The sequence below is a fragment of the Diadema antillarum genome, unplaced genomic scaffold (genome assembly GCF_040938485.1).
Source record: "Diadema antillarum isolate AM-2024a unplaced genomic scaffold, OU_Dant_1.0 seq00001152_RagTag, whole genome shotgun sequence".
NCBI lineage: Eukaryota > Metazoa > Echinodermata > Echinoidea > Diadematoida > Diadematidae > Diadema > Diadema antillarum.
The window spans coordinates 817,173-842,450 of NW_027271963.1; the positions used below are offsets into that span (position 1 = coordinate 817,173).

The 25,278-nt window shown below is 37.7% G+C and overlaps 1 protein-coding gene across 1 annotated transcript in view; it reads right to left on the reverse strand.

The window, feature by feature from the left end:
* LOC139744274 (homocysteine-responsive endoplasmic reticulum-resident ubiquitin-like domain member 2 protein) overlaps positions 1 to 25,278 on the reverse strand; it is a 137,535-nt gene that overhangs the window by 105,366 nt on the left and 6,891 nt on the right. The gene's annotated exons all lie outside the window — the stretch shown is intronic.

Consider the following 25,278-nt stretch of genomic DNA (forward strand, 5'->3'; position numbering starts at 1 on the left):
ACTCTCCGCCCTGTCGCTCTTTCCCGATTTTCCTTTACTCTCCGACATCGTCAGATCTATTGTACACACTGTAGAACACCTAGAGAAGCAAAAATGCGAAGTGGTCGGAGAGGTTTGTATAACATGTTTGATAGCCGGTAGAATCACAGGCGACTGCCTATCAGGCGCCGGCAAAGGAAAGAGGAGGATACGAGGTTAGCGTGGCCTTTTATAGTGAGAGGTTCGAGGTTTCCCGTTATACAGTAAAGGGAACTCTGTGAGGTTAGTGTACCATCACAGACCCTTTTTTTCTTGTTTCTCTCTACTAGAGAGAACCTTTGCCGGTTTTAAAGCAGGTAGGGAAGGAAAAGCGATATGGTATAGGTAAGTATGGCGTATTCTGCCGTAGATCCTCATTTTGGACCGCTTTTACCAGTTGTTGTGCACTGAATGGTGAATAGTCATCTTTTGTGCAAGTGAAGTTGGTCGTAATTTCAACAGCAGCCATATTACAAATGACTAGTGAGCTCACAGAGATATGTACCTAGAATTTCTAATACTGTCAGCCTAGCCCGACCAGGCACAAACCTTCACACGGTGTCCCGTGCGTCGCGACACTTGTATACAGCGACAGGGCTGTGTATAGTTACTGTCAGCCTTGCCTCCAGACAGCGCTGTGCCATGATTGGTACAGCTACATGATTCTTATGGGTGATACTGTATTGTTGACGCGTTCAAATAAATGAAGTTGTATTAGACCTACAGCACATACAAATCATGTGTGTTTAACAATCAAAGACACGCTGTACCAATCATGGCACCAAGGGCAAAGAAGGTAACACAAAAACCACTTTTCGGGGGGGGGGGGGCAAAATTTCTTATATAATTTCTTTATCTTAAATATGCATTAAGAATGTCATTATATTGACACACAATGTTCCAAAAGATACACTCAAGACTTCATCTATTTTGGAACTAGGCCCTACTGCACAAAACTATTAAGTGTACCACACGCAGCTCCCGAAATTAATAAATGTCATAATAACCGGAGGGCCAAACCCTAAAAACTCGCTTACTTAACGAGTGAGTTCCACTCTCTCTACAAACTAAGTAGACCATGCCTATTTTCAAATTTCTATTGTAACAAACAACATACCACTGGTCTACCTCAAAAAATTTGTTGCGAAAGCCTCCAAATCCAAAATGGCGTCCAAGATGGCCGCCATATCTACTGAATTTGCTATTTGAAATATAGAATTTGATAGAAACATCAGATTTCAACAAATGTGATGTCATATGAAAGAGAATAAAATTTCCTACAAGTTGATACCATTTTTGTGGGAGATTGCTATAACTGGATTGAGATTTTGTTTAACATATAATTAATATTTGGAGAAAATTAGGGGTCAGTACCATATGCGGTTCAGGAGTTATAATGTTTCAAACTTGAAAACTCACTATGTAAAAATTTCCACTTTAGCTGTGACAAGACCTTGTTGGTCGTAAAGAGCGTCTGCACGCGCCAAGACTACTACACGCACCACTGGCACTGACGCTTGTAGCAGTGCCAGTGGTGCATGTAGTAGTCTTGGTGCGCGCAGACTTTTTTTGACAAACAAGAGTTTGTGCCCGCAAACTAACTTTTCATACCAGGTGGTAGCTCAGGTGACGCCGATCGCTATCATTTCAAAGTAGATTGTTCTGGAGCAGATGAGATGAAGCAAAAAATGTCTTTCAAATAGAGGTACAAGCTTGAAACAACCATGCTATAGAAAGTTTAAAACAAAATTTGGATCAATCACTCAAAAACTTCAAGATTGCAGGCCATCTAAGCTGACATAGTTTATTGCGCCAAATTAAATGTATTCTTTTAATTTTGGTACAATTTTGTCTGTTGTGCTATCTATTTATAGTTTTTATATATTTTGAACATTGTAGTGCTATTTCAAACCGTCATGGGTTTTTATGGAGATATTTTTTAAACCAGTGATATTCTACTCCGAAAAAGAAAAAAAATCGAGTGGAAGTTTCATTTTTGAAGGAGTTAGTAATGGAAATCTGTAAATTTAAAGTAAAATTGGAGTGAATTTTGAGTGAAAATTCTCATTTTCACTGATTTTAGAGTGACCTTAGGGATCACTCGTCACTCTTTGAGTGATCCCTGAGATCACTCTAAAAGGAATGAAAATGAACAAATAGAGGGACATGACCATAAAATTTCAATTTGGTTTTTTCCTTGATTTTTGTGTTTGACTTCAGAAAGAACACATTGATAATTCAGGAAAAACTTTTTTTTCAGGGTATCTTGATAGTTTTAGGGATTGAATTTAACCAATTTTGAACAAGTAAACTTTCAGATTGAATTTCATCAGCAAAATCTCTATAATGGCAAAGAAGATAGCTAGTCAAGTTAAATGCCATTTTCTAGCCACAAATATTGAATTCATAGAGGCAATGCAGTGCTTTCATGGATAAATTAAGTAAAATCAACTTACATGTCTTCAAAATGCAAACATGTGTGCATTTCCCCAACCATCGAACAGTCATGTAACGTTACTAACCAAAAGGTGAAATTATTTACCTCCAGAGAGTATAAAGTGTCTATGAATGATAATATTTCAATTTTTCCTGCTGTGTCCAATGACTAACATAAATATAAAAATAAGTATTACTAATCATTATAGAAGCTAGAAATAACAGCAGTCAAAATGTGTAACGTTACTAACCACGTAACGTTACTAACCACAGTCTGTGTGTATTGTAACATTACTAACCATGAAATAAGTGAATAAGACTCCAATGGACAGGTCCTGGTCTGGTAAAATTTTGCCTGATGATAGAGCCAGATATCAACTACAAGATTATGTGGTCATACAGTAAAAAGATATTGGCTTCTTTTTTTAGTAAATTAATTATGCAAATTTACGCATGAAATCATATTTTCACCTTTAACTCCATAAAAAAGACTGAAGGATTGCTAAATTTTAGTGTAAGAGTTCCTCAAGACACATCAAACAATTTTCTTGCAAAAAAAATAGCAAAATCAAAATTAGTTTTTTTTTGTCTTTTATTGTTTTGTTAATTTCTTATGTATTTTAATTTTTTTTACCTTTTGTTTTCTATTTTTTTTATTGCCAAAATTTGTTGCAGGCACTTTTTCAAGCTTATCTACATTACAATTGATTAATTTCACTGGTCAAAGGTTGAAACAATCTAATTAATATCAAATTAACGAAAAAACACAATTTGCATTGGATTTGCACACGATGTCATGAATTTGAGCTGTTTTCAGGTCGACATGCATTTATGCCAAACATTACATAATTGTAGAACGGTGTACCCGGACATCGCAAATTTGGTCTCAAAATATGGGGGAGACTTCATTGAAAAAAGTCATGAGACGATGCGGCAAAATCTTTGCGCGTTGCGGAATCATGGCGGGAAATGTTGGGGGGGGGGGTCTACAGCATTTGCATCACTAAAGAAGGCTCACAAGGTGCACATTGAGCGATTTTTTTTTTTAAACCACTTCCCATGGGAAGAGGCAATTGATGGAATCTGTGGGCCAGCAGAGCATTTTGTGTGGAAAGTAGTGTTAAAAACAATTGAGGCCGTCAATTCAAATTTTCTGTCCCAATTTGAAATTATCATACAATAGTTTGTCGGGGTTAATTATGCTTCAGGTACAGCGAACAGACTTTTGTTTTCAGAACAATGCAGAGATTTGACATTCAAACTGGTCTAAAAGAAAATAAAAACACATGTCTCTAGACTTGAATAAACATGAATTCAACTAATACACTGTATTATTTGAGTTAATGTCATATGACTTAAACTACTTTCACAATAATACACAACATTGCATTATGCTGGATTCCTATTGAGCAATGACTACGCACACCACAATTGGCCATACACTGTACATACTACATACAGGAACATTAGTTTTTGCTCTTTGATTTCTTTCCCCTTTGTTAAAGGTACTGTTGATAAGGGACACATTAACTGTTTTGCTCAATAAAACAGGCTGTTTTTGTGAATTACTGTGAGTCATGATGAACAGTGATTGGCAAAGTTATGAAACTGTGGATATCACTTGACCTAGTCTTTAAAAGTGGTACTTTTTTTTTAAAGTTTGTAATTTATGAAAACTTTTTTCTAGTCTTTTTTAACATGTACAAGTACAATGGTACTATACTGCATGAGTTTGATGATTGAAATAAGAGTTTCATGTCTTATCTGATGTTTCTTAGCTTTAACTTTGCATTCTCATGAGGAAACATGTAATGATTTGAGTTAACACACAATTCTGTAAAAACTGGACAAGCCGTAACGTTACTAACCGTAACGTTACTAACCACGATTTTTGTACTTAATTTTCAAACAAAGTTATAATGAGAAAGGATATTTGGGGCAGATATTGCCCTTAAAGCTAGAAATGAAAAATAAGTGTTGATATATTTCAAGCTATACCAGTTTTAGCAAACTTTTTGTTCAAAGATGCTCATCAATTTTTTATGTCCTTTTTTTGTAACGTTACTAACTGGCATTAAAAGCAGACCTTTCTTCTAAAATAATTCATGAAATGATTTCATTCTTTGCTCTGTTCTAGGTCTACACTAGAATGATCTCTGGTGACATTAATGAGACTTCACATCCACAGATAGAGAAATGAGTCTAATCTAAATCATGAGAATGTCCCTATAATGTAACGTTACTAACCACGGAATTGCCCATTTCCACTCTCGAGTGATCCTGATATCTAAAATGTGAACACATCTACCAATGGCATTTAGTTCAATTCAATTTTGACACTATAACCCACATGAAATCAGCCTAAAACGATTTAAGAAAAATCTATTCACAGTGAATACACTTTCAGCATGCTTATTTGTAAATTCAATTCAATTCAATTCAATTCAATTCAATTCAATTCAATTCGATGTTTTATTTCATTTTTCGACAAGAACATATAAACATCACTTCTTCTTTTTTGGTAACAGAAAATCAGGTGCTCAAAACTATGTAGGATGAAAAGAATACAATAATTGTAGCACCTTACAATCATTACAGATTATCATAAAATTCGAGTGATTTGAAGTAAGTAAACATTGTGGATAATTCGAAAAATGGAAGGACCCACTAAAAAGACAAGTCTTGTAGAATGTGGGCCCCATAGAAATGTGAATATACAGCATGAATAATCATTTTGGACAGTGTTATTTGAACAACATACTGAAAAGTAATTTCGCACAACACATTTAAAAGCAACTTTGAGAAATTGCCGCAATGTCGGATTTTTCGGGGGGGGGGGGGGGGGGGTGCTCGGATCAGAAGGGCTTTCAACGACATGTACGGATCAGATATTATTACACATATGCCATCATCATTCACGTTTCTACAACTGCAGAGTAACATACAAGTACAAAAGCATATCTTTGATACAGAAGCATTTCTTTTTTAAATCAAAGATCGGGCCTTACCCAAACACTAAAAGGAGCTCCACCCCCCTCCCCCCCAAAAAAAAAACCCTCAATATGGTTTAAACAAGGACAATATATATGATAGACAGCAATACAAGAAATTCTAAAAATCTGACGCAACACACTAAAGGTATCCTTTACCGTTGGAAGAGATATCACATTCGATTTATATGTGCAGGTTAGTTGTATCAAAAAACATTCTACCATGTAAATAAAAAAACATATATATATACATATATATATATATATATATATATATATATATATATATAATGAAGCCTAAAACATACGAAAATATCACCATTTCTTTTCAAGAAACCGTAACATTGATAACTGTTGACAGCTTAGCACAAAAAACTAGAAATGTCGCTACGGCGACTGGTATGCCTCCGCCATAATGCATGGTTCTCCTAGTAGGTCTATAGTACAATGTCTTGGCAATGTGTGATGACAGTTTCACACAATTGGCAAAATATTTAAATGACAGGTTTGCCACAAATGTGCTGAATGTTCACTTTCCTGGAACTAGGTTCAATTGGATGAATGATTAAAACGTCAGAGTGCAGGTATTTGGGGAACTGATGATTTTTACTTGACTTTTGACCCTTTCATTAGTTTATGCATTGAGTAATTTTCAGGGTATTGAGAAAAAGTATAATTTCAGTATCAAATGGTAAAATAGCATTATCTAAACCTTGCCTTTGACCTTTAACCTCACAGTTCCAAAGAGAATCACTGTCAGGTAGAACATGCATAAATATGTAAGTTTCATGATGATACCTTGAGTTACTTTCGAGATATGGAGGAAAAAGTGCAATAAAGCACTTTCACTTGACCTTTGATCTTTTGACTTTTGACCTTTTGGCAAAAACTTCCCACAGAATATATATTTGGTAATACATGCATACATCAAGTTAAAAAAACAAACCTTCAGGCATTGCATAAATATAAGTAGTGATATTTTGAGGAGTTGAACTTGACCTTTGACCCCCACCTGACCTTTGACCCATGACCCCCAACTTTCCTAGATAATCACTGCCCATCGGTACAAGCATATATATACTAAGTTCCATGAAGATACCTTTAGCCATTTGCGAGATATGGAGAAAAACATGAAATTTCAACCTTTTTTCACAAAATAACCTGTGGTCTTTGACCTTTGACCCCATTACCCTAAAATCCAAACAAAGTATTATCCCCCAGGATATACCCTCATACCAAGTTTGATGTAAAACCACCACACGGTTCTTGAGATATCGACAAAAACAAAACGGGACGGACATCCGGATGTACGGACGACCCGAAAACATAATGCCTTCGGCCACTTCGTTGGCGGAGGCATAAAAACATATCAGAATGATCTACAGCTGTACTTTGAAATAATAACGATCAGCGTCACCTGAGCTACCACTTGGTATGAAAAGTTAGTTTGCAGGCACAAACTCTTTGTTTGTCAAAAAAAGTCTGCGCGCACCAAGACTACTACACGCACCACTGGCACTGCTGCAAGCGTCAGTGCCAGTGGTGCGTGTAGTACTCTTGGCGTGTGCAGACTCTCTTTACGACCAACAAGGTCTTGTCACAGCTAAAGTGGAAATTTTTACATAGTGAGTTTTCAAGTTTGAAACATTATAACTCCTGAACCGCAAATGGTACTGACCCCTAATTTTCTCCAAATATTAATTATATGTTAAGCAAAATTCTTGAAAACGTTTCAAGATAATCCTTCAGTCTTTTTTCTGATTTATGCTGAATCAAGAATTTTCATGATTTTCCTTTTTTCAGAAAAATATCAAAAAATGAGTGTTTTTCCTTCATATCACAATTCAGTTATCACAATCGCCCACAAAAATGGTATCAACTTGTAGGAAATTTTATTCTCTTTCATATGACATCACATTTGTTGAAATCTGATGTTTCTATCAAATTCTATCTTTCAAATAGCAAATTCAGTAAATATGGCGGCCATCTTGGACGCCATTTTGGATTTGGAGGCTTTCGTAACAAATTTTTTGAGGTAGACCAGTGGAATGTTGTTTGTTACAATAAAAATTTGAAAATAGGCATGGTCTACTTAGTTTGTAGAGAGAGTGGAACTCACTTGTGAAGTAAGCAAGTTTTTAGGGTTTGGCCCTCCGGTTATTATGACATTTATTAATTTCGGGAGCTGCGTCTGGCGGCTATGTTGGATTTTCGCAATAAAAAAGAAACTGATTTTAATCTTAATTCACTGAATCTTATTCCTCTTACCATTTATCATCAAATAGAGTTAAAAAAAACCCATTTCCAGACAAATCTTAACCACAGAAGGCACTTTTTAGGTCCTCTGGCGGCCATTTTGGATTTTTGGTGGCCATCTTGGATTTGGGACAGATTTCAAGATGGCGCAGAAGCTTATTTTGTTAAGTATGGTCTAAATTACCAGAATCAAGCGAGAAAACCTTGACTGGAAAAAAAGGCAGTTTTTGCCTGGCTCTGCCCTGTCTATTATAAGTATCATCAAGGTCATCCGCACGCATCTTTTATGTGCTTGTCTATGGGAGCATCACGGTCACCCACACACGTCTTTTACATGCTTTGTCTATGGGAGCGCGGGTGGCTAGTTGCGGGCCCCTTGCTTTAGCGCACAACTATTCTGCATCGTTCGCGTTTTAGGATGATAGCTGCAAATTTCCGGTATCGAACAGTCAACTTGTTGTTCCAAGGAAATTACAGTTTACCGGTTTTACATAATAAAATTAGCATATTTGTGCGTATAAGAGCCACCGGAGGCGGCTCTCCCTTAGAGATCAATTTCAGCCCTTTGGGCTGAAATTCATTTTTCCCGTCGTATGGGGCCCCCAAAAAGCCCGGGAACAGAACAGCCATGAAAAAGTAGCTTGACCACACAATTTTTATGAAAATTAAGTGGTTTCGGAAGAAAACTGCTCTAAATCAAGATGACTCAAAGTGAATCGTTGATAAAGAAAGTCGAGTCGATTTTGATGGAACTATGTTAAACGTGATGACGTCATCACAGCTGACATCCTTCTTGCTTCATCTCATTTCGACACAAGTCATTCACGATCCATATCAATCACACTAGTTTGGCAAGGTAGCATGTATACGCGTACTGTCAAGCGACAATTGCGCGCTCATCTGCTGCATATTGTACACTGTATACTAGTAAACATGTGCGCATTCTGCAGACTCAATACGCGCTACCACCACTGTCACACACAAGTACGTACACGTACGTACACACCACACAAGTAAGATACTAAGAGTACTGCATAGAGTCAACATGGAAGGCTGTCAAGTGCACCCTACAGTGCATAAAGCTCTAGCAACCGCAATTAGTTAACCCTATTCTAACTGGGGGGGGGGGGGGGTTAAATTGACCCCCCTCGACATTTCGCGCTACGATTCCACAACGCACAAAGATTTTGCCGCGTCGTTTCATTACTTTTGTCATTGAAGTCTCCCGCATATTTTGAGACCATATTTGCAATGTCCAGGTACACCGTTCTAAAGTTACGTAATGTTTTGCATATGGGATTGTTCAAAAAGTTGGGACCCAAAGTTTGACACATAGGTCCAAAATTAAACATCAAATTAATGAAAATGACTGACATTTATAGTTACATCTAGCCATACTATAATATATTCCATATAGGATTTGCTTGAAAATCCCGTATAATTTCCTTGGATGAGAATGAGAGTTACTGTAAATACTGATGTTACATGGACACCACATTGAAAATGTTTTGTATCTTTCTCCTTTTCTCCAAGAAATGGCATGAGAACTGTAATTTAATAGCAGTAATATCACAAATGAATACCATCCACACTATGAACCAAGAATCAAATGCTCATGTCCTCAATTATCTTTTTTAGGGAAAATTTGATCTATCACTCGAAGAATGTGTAAAAATACCGCCTTTACAAAAATAATTTTTTCTTATAAAACAAGACAGTCTTAGGCTATCTGATAATGTGATACAGTGGTAATAGGTTAAATGGTGAACTCTATATTCCTGCACCAAGTAACAGCAAATTTCTTGTGTGTGTTTTTGTGTGGCTCCAGTAGTAGGTGATCTACCGATGTTACGACACCATGTCTTAATTTCAAAAGCAGAAAAGGGGCCTTTTTAAAACAAAAGGATTATTTTAAAGATATGTTCATAATATACCATGTTGATATAAAGTATTTGAGCCAAAAACAGAATCATTCAATGACATGAATGCAATTTTCTGTACCCCTTTCATACCAGTGTTACACAGAGGACACGGTGTCCATGTAACACTGGTACATGTACTATGTATCATCTCCCAAAAGTTTATTTTCTTGAAAATGCAATGGTGTTTTTACCTTGGATGCTGAGTAATCCTCGCTCAAGGAAAAGAAATGTATTATTATTATAAGTCTCTGCAATTTTGTGTAGCATAATTCTGCAAAAAATATACCATGTTACATGGACACTGTGTCCATGTAACCTTGGTACTTGCCAAATGACAAGTTTTGTGCAGTTACAGCTTGTATACCTTTAGTGATTATTTTTGACATGATAGTTATGAAAAACCTCTCAACACACGTATAATTGCGAACAATTCAACTCGAAATTATAGATTTTTGTGACACTCTGGCCAATACAAGCCATACCGGCGTTACTGACGGTGTCATAACAAGTCAATGCCAGATGAAAACTGTTAATGTTGAATGCCATAAGAATTGCATACAAGTAATTAATACATACGGATATTGTAACAAACAAATTGGGAGAAGCTGCCCCATTAAAAAATTTATAGTCATCAAAATGGATCCAAAAAATACCGCCGTTATGCTGGACACCATCCTAACACAGCAGAGTTTGAACACGAAGTGTGGAAATACTCAGACTTTCTTGCTTTCATTAGAATAGATGTACAGTCAACCTCGAATAAGTCGACATAATCGGGACTGAGCAAAGCACGTCAACTTACGTGAATGTCGACTTATAAATGAAAATTAATTTCCCTTGTACAGAGTAAGATTTGGATCACGATGCGGATCGCTACTCATATCTTACTCCTTTTGCCGCCAAAACATGCCTACTGACATGAGCAACAATAATGTTTTAGTTCATGCATAAATCTTGCGCAGGTTAGTAACGACAATGCACAATTCCCAAATCTCTAGAGAGATTTTGAGAGAGCGGGATCGGAAACCTAGGCCCATTTCTAGACACTAAGGTTTTAAACTTGATTTGAAATATCAAAGGCAAATTCCCCAAAATTGCATTAAACTTTGTGATTTAAATTCAAGTGCGTTGCTGGGAAGATATGCGTGTGATTTCGCATTTAGGACTAATTTAACTTTGGACTGAGATTTAAAACTTTGGCATAGCGAACTTAAACAATAATTCGTTATCATTTTTTTCATTGACATTTTGTGAAGCAGCATGCGTTTTGCTAGTTTGAAACGTGTAATTGTTGCGATGTCTTTCCCCTGCAAGTGCAGACTAAGTTCGGTCACGGCGAAAGTTCCGTTACGAAATAAAAAATAATGCGAGCCTTTTCAACAATAACGCACTTCCATACATTTTTATGCGTTTAAACGCAGTTTTTAGTTTCGTACAAGAACCGAAAGTCTTTTCTGCAACGCTCTTGCGTTTTAAATACAGCGTTGCTTGTGATTTGACGGACTTGCATTTGATTTTCAGAGTTGCGTTTAAACGCAATTGAGTTTAAATTTCATACAATTTTCTAGTTTTGTGTGATTATCAAACGCAAGTCCTTTCAGCATTCTGTGTCATTTAATGGACTTGTATTTGATTTTCAGAATTGCGTTTAATTTTTAATTTTGCTTACGATAAGTCTTTTAAACAATAACACACTTCCGTAGATGTTTAGAGATGCGTTTAAACGAAATTTCATATAGTTTCGTACAAAAACCGCAAGTCTTCTCTGCAACGCTCTTACGTTTAAATACAGCGTTATGTGATTTGATGGACTTGCATTTGATTTTTAGAGTTGCGTTTAAACGCAATTGAGTTAAAAAAAGTTCCCTACAATTTTCTAGTATAGTATGATTTTCAAATGCAAGTCTTTCAGCGTTCCGTGATTTGATGGATTTCCATTTGATTTTTAGAGTTGCGTTTAAATGCAATTGAGTTGAAGTTTCCTACAATTTTCTAGTTTCATATGATTATCAAACGCAAGTCTTTTCAGCGTTCCATGTGATTTGATGGACTTGCATTTGATTTTCAGAGTTGCATTTAATTTGTAATTTTGTTTACGAAATAAAAAATAACGCAAGTCTTTTAAACAATAACACACCTCCGTAGACGTTTAGAGATGCGTTTAAACACAGTTTCTTATAGTTCTTATAGATCTGAAGGGGTCAAATTGACCCCCCCCCAGTAAAAACTTGGTCTCAAATAAAATAATTTTATTTATATTTTGGTTGATTGCTTTTTAGTGTCACCTAAATTTCTATCGTTTTCTAGTTGTCTACATGAATACAGACTATCCTCCGCTCCTAAAAACATGAGTATACATCGTAAATCCGGGTAAATTCTAGCGGCTAGCCTAGACTAGGATCATCAGGACTGAGCAATGTTGTGTGTAAGCATACCGCCCCCTCTAGCAAGAGGCAAAACACTCTGTCCCTCGGATAGGACATAAAATGGAGGTCCTGTGTATGTGAGAGTAACAACTCATGCACGTAAAAGATCCCGCTTCATTCATTCATTGCAAAGAGCAGGGTGTTTAAAGGGGCATAGTTCCGGTAGTGTAGAGGGCGCTGTTGATGATACTGCCGATCACCGTTAGCATTGATACGAAGATTACCGAAGTTGAGCTGTCATCAAGAGTAAAGTGCGTACCTGTTGCTAAGTAACGTTGCCTTCGATGTCTTCTCTGCGCATCGCGCAGTCTGTAGTAATGCCAGGGTGCGTGCATGTGCTTGTTATTATGACATCACAAAAGAAGTTTGCTAAAGCTGTCATCCCCCTCAGCCGAATCATGAGCCGAACTGTGATCCGACCACTGACTACAGTGAATCGGACTTCTTCGGACTCGGGGAAGTGGGCCAAAGCGTAAGCGCTAAAGAGGAGTCGATAGCGTAGGTCTCTATAGGAAACTTGCGCCGTGCGCCCGCGTACGCAATTGACTAAAACACGGGGACCATGCACCTTTAACACGGTGAAGTGGTCCCACCTCACATCCAACCGGACCCTATGGAAGACCAGCTTAGAGTAGCTGAATATGGGCTATCAAGCCATCTTCTCAGATGGAAATGAACAAACAAATAAACAAGGATCTAGAACTACATTATTCGGGGGACACCCCCAAGAACAACGTAAGATACCACACTTCTCATAGCACAGATCAAAGAAAACACACGTAAACAAATGCAATCGTCGACAGCTGAATCATGTACCGTATCGCAGATCGGATTAATATTTCTGATGGTTGCTATCGGCAAGCGTAATTACGCTCTTTTTAGAGCGATTTGCGCTATCCGAGATTGGCTGCGGGTAAACTGTAATTTACCCGTGGTTTCATTGGAATCTTCATAATTTTTCCTATATGTGAATGGGATTTCATAGAATTTCAGTGACGAAATGTGATTCAAATATGCATTAACTCTGGCAAGGTGCAGGCCACCTAAGTACACCGTATATCGAAACTGCGACCAGCCCGAACGCTTCGCGTTCGGGCTGTGCACTGTAGGATTCAGGATCATGACAGGGGTAGTATTGCGGATAAATATCAACTTAAATTTGAAAAATTTCTTCAATTTGAATACTTACAGGTGAAGTTGAAGTATTGACAACAGGTAACGTGCAACGTTCGGTTCTGCCAATAGTCCCTTTCAGGGGTGTATCCAGGATTTTTTTCTGGGGGGTCGTAATAAAAAATTTTGGACCTTTACCTTTGTGAGGGAGCGGAGTGACCGAGCGGGGGGAGGGTGTGGGAGGGGGGTGTCCCCCCTCCCACAGTAGGGAGTTTTTGAATTTTATATCTTAAAATGGGGCCATTTGGTGCATACAAAAGTGACTTTTGCGGCATGGCAGTGCGGCTTAGAAATAAGATATGGCATATTAAAACTAAGTTACGAAATTTACGAGGTTTTTCGACAATTTGCTGGAACACCACCTGGTCACTTTTTTTTTCCTGTTGTACAGATATAGGGTAAAAAGCCCTCGAAAAACAAAAATGTCTTTTACAAAAAGTGGACCTTTTGAAAATTTGGGGGGGGGGGGTAGTACGACCCTCCCGACCCCCCTTCCCCCCCCCCCCCCCCCCTGCATACACCCATGCCTTTCTGTTCGAATTGATGACTTAAAGTGACTTGGTCAAGAGGAACCTGGGAGAACGAAATCTTATCCGGTCAAAAGATTTGAAATTTGTGCGCATGCGCTGGCAGTCAATGCAGTGTAGCTTTTGGGCAAGGCCTTCTTACTGTTGGCAAAAACCTCTCGCTGTATCGCGTTGCTTTCTGGGTGAGTAAAGAAGAAGCGATCCCAGCTGAGCGGGCCTCGTCAAAAGGCTAATCTTGCAACTCTGCCAGTTCATGAATATTCACGAGTAGATCTAGGTCCTTACGAGGAGCGACTCAATTTTGAGAAACATGATGCACAGTGTGCCGCATATCTAGGTTGCTTCGAAAATGGCGGATGGGACAGGGAGAATGGAGATAGACAGGGTCTGTAAAAAACGTCTTTTCAAGATCACGCATGGGACCAGTGTGAACAAGAACAAGTAAACGACTAGTAGGAATTAGATAAGAAACGTATGTATGTATACTATAAAAACAAGCTTTTTTCTGGTGATATTCTTAACTAATAGAGCCGGGAAGATCTGTGACTGACTGTGTTTCTTTTTCAAGCTTACCGACATAGCACTCTTTTGACTCAGGGCGCTCCCACAGTACTGTGTACATGGAGCGCCCTGGGGTTACCAAGACAGTAGGAACCTAGACTCTATACAGAGTTATAATTTTACTGTGGCAGCGTTGGGGTTGGTCGCAGTTAAATGTAGACCTACCTAGTCTAATAATAAATAACACAGTCTGCAAGATTCTTCAGCTTATTGGGCCATATCGTGTTTTCTGTCACTGGTGACATCTTCTAACACGTACCCGAATATCAGACCGCTTGCATGCTTCCGTGATTTTGAATGAAAGCTATTGTTCGGTGCGTGTGAAGCTCTCCTCAGACAAGAGGCAAGCGGTGACAGATTTCCACCACGCATTTCCCTATTGATACACTATCTCCTGGCGGGACGATGAATGCTCAGACACTTTAACTTGTAATATAAATAATAATTTTCATAGGAATAATACTGATCGTGGAGTTTGTCACCAGCCCGTGTTAATTGTAGCCAAAATCCCATAGGCGGTGACAAATTCCACGATCCTTGTATATAGGAAACTCTCAGCAAACTCTCTATCTGATCGTGGAATTTGTCACCACCTATGGGATTTTAGCTGCTGCTAACATGGGCTGGTGACACATTCCACGACCAGTATATAGAGAGTTTACCAAGTCTCCTTACACTAAATAAATCATGAATTGTGACCTATTATATCTATTCATGTTGGATAAGATAACATTCTGAAAGTGCCGGGCAGAGTGGTCTTGAAGAGAAGGGAAAAGTGGGGTTGATGGAAAATACACAAGTTAATTACGATTTATTCAGTTCGGTAGTGGTATGATGACAAATTCCTAGAGTGGCGAGTTTATCGAGAGTCGCGGAATCTGTCACCGCCTATAGGAACGCCATACAGTAAACACGGGTTGGTGACAAATTCCACATCAGTATATAGAGAGTTTCCTACTCTGATTCGTATGTTGGATAGGATAACATTCTGAAAGTGGCAGAGTGGTCTTGAAGAGAAGGGAAAAGTGGGGTTGATGGAATAAACAGGTTAATTACGCTTTATTTAGTAGGAAAGTGATGGTGACAAATTCCACGATTATAGAGAGTTTCCTACTCTGATTCATTTATGTTTTTAAGGGCCTATTGCGGAATCTCTCACCTGCTATAGGAACGCCACGCAATATGAACACGGGCTCGTGACAAATTCCACGATTAGTTATTATAATCGTGGAATTTGTCACCGCCTATGGGATTTGGGTGCCAGTTAACACGGGCTGGTGACAAATTCCACAATCAGTATAATAGAGAGTTTCCTACTCTGATTCGTATACGTTGGATAGGATAACATTCTGAAAGTGGCAGAGTGGTCTTGAAGAGAAGGGAAAAGTGGGGTTGATGGAAGAAACAGGTTAAAGGAATGGTCCTGTTCCTGTTTATGTGGCGTATCAGAATGTTATTTGCTAGTATTTGCAGAATACTTGATGAAATTGTGTTGAGGAAGGATAGTATCAACATCCACGATGGTTCGTTTCACATTACGGGGTAAAATAGATGAGAAAATTACGAATTTAGTACATAGTAATTTGCTGCAAGAAGGCAAAATCTTTCCAACATCTATCAGGATGACCGTTACATACAGAGCGCCACCTGCCGTTTCCATTGCAATACGATACTGTCTCTGCGTTTTGCGAGCCAAACTCCAGCCACCTTCCACGCCTTCCATTCCACCAAGCGACAGGCCCTCCTGACCCCTTGACCGAAACACATCTATTTTTAGGCTTTCCTATCACTCTGCGAGCTCCCCAAGGAATCTCGGCAGAATCTCTCTCCCCTTCTCCCAACTCTCGCCGTACAGGCCTACACACACCAGAGAGACACACACAATACCCAATGCCCAGCCACTTGCTTCATTTGGTGTACGGTGGAACACACACCGGGGTATCGTAACCCCATTGAACGTGTTGGGTCGCCGATACCAGAACCAGTATCCCTACCTACCTGGTTATGGAAATGATCCGAATGTCTAGTAATGTACAGCTCCATCCATTGAATACTATGTATCCAAGGTTGTGCCATTGGGTACTAAACTTTGTGAGTCCGAAGAAAGTACATGTAATTGAATGATTATGGCACCGACTGTAGATATTTCACGTATGTCTGTACTTGAGAACCACCGGCATCAACGATTTTATCATCTATTCGAACATGAAAGTTTGAAGACTAGACACACGTGTACTAGCTACTACACACACACAGAAAAAAGATCCTAGATGGATTTCGATTGAATTTTTGATGTTCAAACCGCCAGCTCAGAGATATGTTTATGACTGTCTTGACACAGGCTTGATCAGCGCATGTGAGGCACTATTGAATAATCGCGACTAGCCACCCTCACAATTCCCAAAAGTAGGAAAAAAACTCGATTGGTAACTTCCGATTTTTTTTTTCTTTTGTCAAGACATTACAGAAAGTATCCAAACAGATAGACGACGCCAATATTGGAAACGCTACACCTATATTGCAGGCTGCAGCTTCACACACATGAAACGAAAGAAGTTTACATCAAGATTTCAACCTCCAAATGAGCCAAAATACATTAGTATAGACTCTACATTTTTATAGAAATTAATTGTGAAGTAACAGCCCCCCCCCCCCCCCCCAAAAAAAAAAAAAAAAATGCTGGGGTGAAATTCAGGCAATCTATCGTCCGGTCATTAATTATCGTTTTTTTAATCAAAATTTACCGCATACAGTCACTTCCCGTTACAACTGCCGAAAAAAAGCTAACGAGCAGAGATTTGTTTACGTGAATGACCCATATTACGGGCAGGTATCACGGAGTACTTCCTTGGTATCACAACGTTTTGTACGTGAAGTATTTATAGAATATAATAGAGACAATACTTGGTTTCTTATCATCAAACGATGATTATAGTTGTGTTAATTTACTGTTACGGAACTATTGTGGCAAAGTCTGTATTGTCAATCGCGTCATGAATAATATGACTTACCTGCTTGACAAATGGTTCATTCTGCTTTATTCTGCTTAGCGCGTGTAAACAAAATAAGTAAACACGTACCGAACGCGATGTGATGAATCATTTGAATCAAAAATATTTTAATCAGAATTATTTTAAGTAAGACCCCCTGGCAGTGACTTGATTACATATTTATGTTGTATATACTTCATGGAAACTTCTAGTTAGAATGCTATATATACTATCAATTGTCGGGTTTTTGTCACCGATGGGATCGTATGTTTTGTTCAGTATAATTATAGTGGTCGAGATTTCACTGATTTCACTGTGCATAGCATACAAACTGACTTGCCCATGCCATGGATAGAGCTACAATAGAGCTCCCCGGTGATATTGACAGAATGGAGTTATATGGTTCACAATAGGCGTTTTCACATCAGCCCGATAAAAATCCAAGCTCGAGATATTTTTTTAATTTCCCAAGTCAGAAAATAGCGCGCTAGTGTATTTCGAAACATCGGGCTGATGTGAAAGCGCCTATTGAGTCTTACTGAGCGTTATATTGTTATAAACAATGTATACGTTGGAGGCGATGTGATAGAACCATACACACGTTTCGGTACGGAGGAATCAACAATGTTTTAATCAAATAATTTTTAGTAAGACCCCCTGAAAGACATTTTATTTAGGTTTTTTAATTATTCTTTATGGAAATGTCGTGTTACAATTTCAAATCAATGATAGCTTTTGTTACCAATCGTATAATTCGAGGCCGAGATATTTGTTTACGTGAATGACCCATATTACGGGCAGGTATCGTACGTAAATACCTCCTTGGTATCACAACGTATACGTGAAGTATTTATAGAATATGATAAAGACAACACTTGGTTTCTTATCATCAAACGATGATTATAGATTTTGTGTTAATTTACTGTTACGGAACTATTGTGGCAAAGTCCAAAATCTTCGAGTGATCCCTGCGGTCACTCCAAAATGAGTGAAAATGAACATGTTCACTCGAAATTCACTCCAATTTCACTCTAAATTCACTCTTTTTTTGTATTCACTCCTTCGAGAGTGAATATTTTCACTCGATCTTTGTTTTTTAGAGAGTTATGTTTGATAATAATGTGAGTTATGCGACATACATTTGTAATTGTCAATTGAAAATCAACGACACTGCAATTACCGGTAGGTCTGTCGGACTTGAGTTTCCGAAATTCAAAGTTTTTTCTTAATCATATCTTTTCAAAGATGGAAATAAAGAAATTAATACATTGAATTGAAGTAGAGAAGGAAAATATATACCATTTATTGGCTGGTTCCTTGATTTGGACTGCCAAATCGGTATGTTTAGCAACCAAGGGTCATCTCTATAGGTATGTTAATATTTCAATCTCACTGCTGCTTCTGAACTGTATGAAATTCATGTCCGAAATCATGCGACAAAATAGTAATAATACACGTTTGCATGAATGAAATCACCTTTTTTTAAATAGCTGTGTCTGATACACATACAGTCACTTCCCCGTTACAACTGCCGAAGAAAAAATAAGAGCGGGGATTTGTTTACGTGAATGATCCATGTTACGGGCAGGTATCGTACGTATAGTATCACAACGTTTTATACGTGAAGTATTCATGGAATATAATAAAGATAACACTTGGTTTCTTATCATCAAACGATGATTATAGATTTTGTGTTAATTCACCGTTACGGAACTATTGTGGCAAAGTCTGTATTGTCAATCACGCCATGAATAATATGACTTACCTGCTTGACAAAAAAAAAAATGGTTCATTCTGCTTTATTCTGCTTAGCGCGTGTAAACAAAATAAGTAAACACGTACCGAACGCGATGTGATGAATCATTGAATCAAAAATATTTTACTCAGAATTGTTTTTGGTAAGACCCCCTGGCAGTGACTTGATTACATATTTATGTTGTATTATACTTCATGGAAACTTCTAGTTAAAATGCTATATAATCAATTGTCAGGTTTTTGTCAGCGATGGGATCGTATGTTTTGTTCAGTATAATTATAGTGGCCGAAATTTCACTGATTTCATTGTGCATAGCATGCAAACTGACTTGCCCATGTTTAGTGGATCGAGCTACAATAGAGCTCCGATGTATATCTATAATACAAGTAAATTCGACAGGATCGTGCTGGAACATTCAACTCCCTAGCAGTTATCATGATGTACATCTCTCAAACACCCCACAGTGAAATTCGACTGCAAAACTCGAAATATATTGACAGAATGGAGTCATGGTTCATAATTACACAAATCTTACTGAGCGTTTGTTATAAACAACGTATACCTTGGAGGCGATGTGATGATCCATAAAAGTTTCGGTACGGAGAAATCAACAATGTTTTAATCAAACAATTTTTAGTAAGACACCCTGAAAGACATTTTATATGATTCTATATTTAGGTTTACATTATTCTATATGGAAATGTCCTGTTACAATTTCAAATAAATGACAGCTTTTTATGTTACCTATAGGCTATATACTCACGTATGAAACAAGGTGTCTTGGCTCATCTGCAGGTTGAAATCTTGGCTGTACATGGAAGGGTGCTGTTCATTATTCCGAAGGTTCTTTATTCCGAAGGTTCGTTATTCCGAAGGTTCCTTAATCCGAAACACACAAATTCCCTATACCTAGAGGTTGGTTAATCTGAAAATGAAAAAGGGTTCGTTAATCCGAACATTTTTGTAGCGTTATTCAGAAGGTTCGCTATTCCGAAGATTTTGTTAATCCGAAAATGAAATTCGGAATAACGAACCTTCGGAATAACGAAACTTCGGACTGAAGAGCCTTCGGAATAACGAGCCTTCGGAATAACGAACCTTCGGAATAACGAGCTGTAACCGTATGGAAGACGATGCCGTCAAGAGAAAATTCTTGTCAATCTATCCCCATAAGCAAAATCTATAACATGCAGTGACCATCATATCACAAACTGTACAGTGTTTGACAGTGTTCATACAGAGATGTGTGTACATGTGTATTTGTTGTAAATTTTGAACACCGCTTGTATTCGCGTGTCTTTTCCCATTCTTCAGAATAGAACTGGAAACTTGAGTAATTTCGAGACAGTTTTACGTATATATATATATATATATATATATATACATGTGTGTGTGTGTGTGTGTGTGTGTGTGACGGAAGGAAAACTTGCAGTATAGACGTTGCAGTGATGTTCAGTCTTGCCTTTATTCCCCAAGCTTTCGGCTGTTTCACCAGCCTTTTTAAGGGCTTGATGAGACATAAACATAAAAGCAAAATAGCAACCAATTTGCATGCATTTGAACAGAAATAGAAATAGTAATAACAAGAGGCCAATATATATATACACACATATATATATATATATATATATATATATATATATGTATATATATATATATACAGAAATGTAATAAGAAAATTGGTCTGCTCGGCATCTTGATGATAATAAGTAAAAGAATTAGTAGAAGAAGAACGCCGTAAAAAAATAAATCATAGATCTTGAAGATATTAAAAACGGAGCATAGCTCTCAAATACTGAAAGGCAAGGTCACACTCTTGAACTGATGAAGAGTGTGACCTTGCCTTTCAGTATTTGAGAGCTATGCTCCGTTTTTAAGATCTTCAAGATCTATGATTTATCTTTTCACAGCGTTTTTCTTCTACTAATTCTTTTACTTTATATATATATATATATATATGTATATATATACATATATATATATATGTATATATATATATATATATATATATATATATATAATAAATACTTGTATACATGTACCTACGTAAACCACACCACATAATTTTTTTTTCAATCACAATTCTGACAGTGCTAAACAATGTATCTTGTTTGATGTGGAAAGGTAAGTAGTATAAGAAACAAGCCTTATAATAAATAATGATAAATCTGTTGATCTTATATATAATAACATTGTAATATTAAAAGAAAATGCGTGTATTATGGTAAATAATTTTCACATAGTATAAAAATACAACGATAGGCCTACAGACTGCAGCAATTCTCTTTAAATTAAATAGCAAGACTCTTTTGGGCTATTTTGGAGGGGGAAACTATAAAGTATCAACATGGAGACAATTCGCAAACCTTGTAATACAGATGAGACATTGGTGTGAACTATAGATACATGTATCATTTTATAGAAATTGTATACATCACATCCAACTCATTTCGGGCATACACAGGTACATAGATGTAAAAGACAGTGTACCACAATTTTGTGTAGGAATAAGATGTCAATATATTCCTGAAAATCCGGAGATCAAGAGGCCGTAGTTTTGAATTCTTCTCGATTATGTATATCCATGATTTATTTTGTCAAAGATACTTCAAAAACACTGATCAGATTTCTAATGCTTATAAACGTCGATGTATAAAAGGCAATTTTTCAATCGGATGCAGTAAGACGAGGGCTGAAAATGTGCGGCAGCACATCTCCCCGACCATGGATTACATTCAAATCTTTTCCAACAATTCTGATGTAAAAACTGAAACAAAACAACACGGTAAGCCTGAAACTAAGGTCAGAAAGAGAGAGAGAGAGAGAGAGAGAGAGGGAGGGAGGGAGAGAGAGGGAGGGGATATCTTTCCGTTCACAGTTCCTTGCTGAAACATGAGGTCGACAAAGCTGTGAACTTGACGAACATAACGAAACAAGGTTGATCTTGTCAAGGATTACAAACTCGGTTCTAGTTTAGTTCAGTCTAGTTTTATTCACCATCATTCAAGTACAATGAAGTGCAATAAAAAGACACTAAAAAATAATTGAATTACAAAATAAATAAATTAGAACAAAACAAGAAGAGTTGATCTTGAAGGTGAACCCTACATACATATTTTCATATGCTTTATATTCCCTGGAAGAGCATTTCAGTTGTGGTTAATCAAGTTCCCTCGATTGTTTACAGTTAGTTTCTCGTCAGTGTATAAAGTTTATCTTGCAAGTGCTCTGGATCGGCAGCTCGCTTTAAAATTATCCCTCTTGAAGCTAACCGAGCTAACCAGTATCCACGATTACTGCACATTATGACCTCGGACAGAACCGGAGATGGTGATATCGGACCGTACATACCAACATTTCAAGGGAAATGTAAGTACAATTACAAGACGAAGTGTCAATCACTTTTGAAAATGAATATTTCTGTGATTATTCTTATCAACTCGTATAACAGCTAATGAGGCCACTGTGGTTGCGTGAAGTAATTAATGCACTTAACTTTTTTTTTCATCAATCACAAACACGCAGTTCGTGGTATCAAAAAAAAATCGAGGCTATTGCTAAACAAAACAGCTAACTCCTGGAATTGGTATTGCCGCTTGAAATTGTTGCCTTTGTTGTTACCGTTTTTTATACCATTGTAATGATTATCATGAATACTGTACTATTATCATCATCACAAATAATTTCATTCTCTATATAAGTTGTCATTACAAACCTCCTGAGAACCTCTGTTTTGATTGAGGAGAAGATATGTTTTGTCAAGATTATTTTGACGATGCTCATAACGCCAGAGTACGTGGAATCCGTTCCAGTTAGTGCTAATGCTATCGACAATAATTATCTGATATCATTTGACTCCCAGCCATTAGCCTCTTCACGATTCGCGAGATATAGGCATATAGCACACATACAAACACAAAAAACACCAATGACCAATGACCAGTAACAGGAACAACAATGGCGAGACATAATACTAATAATGTGAATATTATACAAAAATGAATTACACTGATAATACTGAGCAGTAGCATGTGAATTATCATTATCTTCGGTTCGACAGTGTTCTTCCCAGTCGTATTCAATATATCACCTATAATAACCACGTCAAGCATATCGCTGTGCTTGAAAGCGCAAATTTAAACTTCTCTCTGCCATTATTTTAAAGAGGTGCGAACATTGCCTGTTTGTTAATACAGCTGTAGTAAAATTTACATACTTACCGATGTAATAGATTATCTATAAGAAACTTACGGTCGAGCCGCATATTTGCAAAGAAAATTCATACAGGGATAATTCACAGGGATAATATGAGAAAAGGAAGAGAGAAAATATACCTTCGACATAAAAAAGGAAATGTCTGAAAATCAAGCTTATCCGAGGTACTAAAAAGGACAGATTACGAACATCTTGTGGGAATTTACCAGCAGGCCTGTACAGCGTATTGCACTACCAAAGAAATTAACCAGCATACATGTAAACATGTGTGTATACAATGTGTGAACTAATGATTGATCGTTGAGTCAATGTTTTTACTGTTTGAACGTCACTGTACAGTGTAAATTAGGCCCTACGTCCATGTGACGGGGGATGGGCATTCAGGGTAATATCTTTGGAGTGACTGTTGCGTAATGTATACTGAGTATAATATTATTATTTTGTATCGTAATTTGTTATTTTGTTGAATATGACAATGGCAATAATAAACAAACATACAGCCTAAATAAACATGAAAAATGAGTGAAAACGCGCTGGCATTCATTACCCATCTATACACGCCTATAGAGGGATTCACACGTATAAAAATTACTGGGTAACAAAACGAGAAATTTGTAACCCCCTAGTAAACTGAGTTCTTTGCACGAGTGGACAAAAACCCAACAAAGCGCGGTCAGCAGCGCAATGCTAAACCCAAGAAATCTTGCTGTTATTAGCGCGCTAATCTTTGTCCCGCAGATACGTGTGAACGGTCGACCACAAAAACTCGAATCTTTCATATCCCATCATTCATAGCGCACGCCACAACGGCGTGCACTCGACAATGTATGTGAGGTTCAAGAACAATGCTTGTAGTTTTGTATCGATTTATCGATAGGCAATTAGCGAGTTACTAGTATTTCTGTAAGGGAGAAAGGCTGCAAAAATAAAAACAGACAAATAAAGAAACAGACAAAAAGCCCAACAAACTCTAGTTTCCGAGCTCATAGTATACTCTACTAACCAATTAATTTGGAGAGTGTCGATTAACTGTTTCAACAAAAACAAAGAAAACAAATAAAACAAAACAAAATAAAAACTCGAGTTTCGGGGAGCTTGGTAACCCGCTATATGATACGTACAAACGCGGCCACTAAGTAACACTCGTGGACCTTATACGTACAATTTCTTTCATAACACCCTATCAGTACAATGATACAACATGCGCTTGTTCACCCGGATCGTTCGCATTCATGATCATGCATGTCTTGATATTGTGTTTACTATCTTTCCAGTATGTAGAATATATACGCGCCATTAGCCGGATCCACACGTATAACAACATAGCGGGATGACGACCCAGGATGACGATTGAACTCCAAATCTCGAGATTTTTCCCCCTCTTCACGCGTTTGCATGTACCGACAATATTTACGCAGCTGCCACACAGTAGTGTGATGTTGTCATTTACCCATTATTGTGATGCTCGCTTGAATGATGGAATATAAAATCTGGAGATGAGTAAAGTATTTTCGGTCAGCCGTTTACGCGGTCACCGGGAGCAAATCAGCGCACTATTTCAGAAATCAAGTGCAAGATTTGTTGGGGGTACCGTCGCGATGCTGATCGCGCAAATTAGTGGGATTTTGTGTGCACATTTGCAAAAATCTCGAGATTACGATGGTCATGTAAATCTCGAGATTTGTATCCCGTTTTTTGGCATACGCGCGAACCCTAATAGTGGCTCTTGTGTTTGTGGGGATATAGTTGTGTGCAAAACTTAGAACAATAAACAGTACACTGTATTAAAAAAAAATTACGGCCTAATAGTACACCATGATATAGTCTACTGCCGATTCCACAGCAGAGTAGATTTCCAAAGGAACTGTTCACACAGTTTGAACAACCACCGTGGATACTCGCTGTGATGCCATCAACGTCGTTCCCCAATGTTCAACTCTTTAGACAGGTGGGCAGTGGTATAGCAGCGGGCCAGATGGAATGACAGGCCTCGGGCTGGGCATGGTTT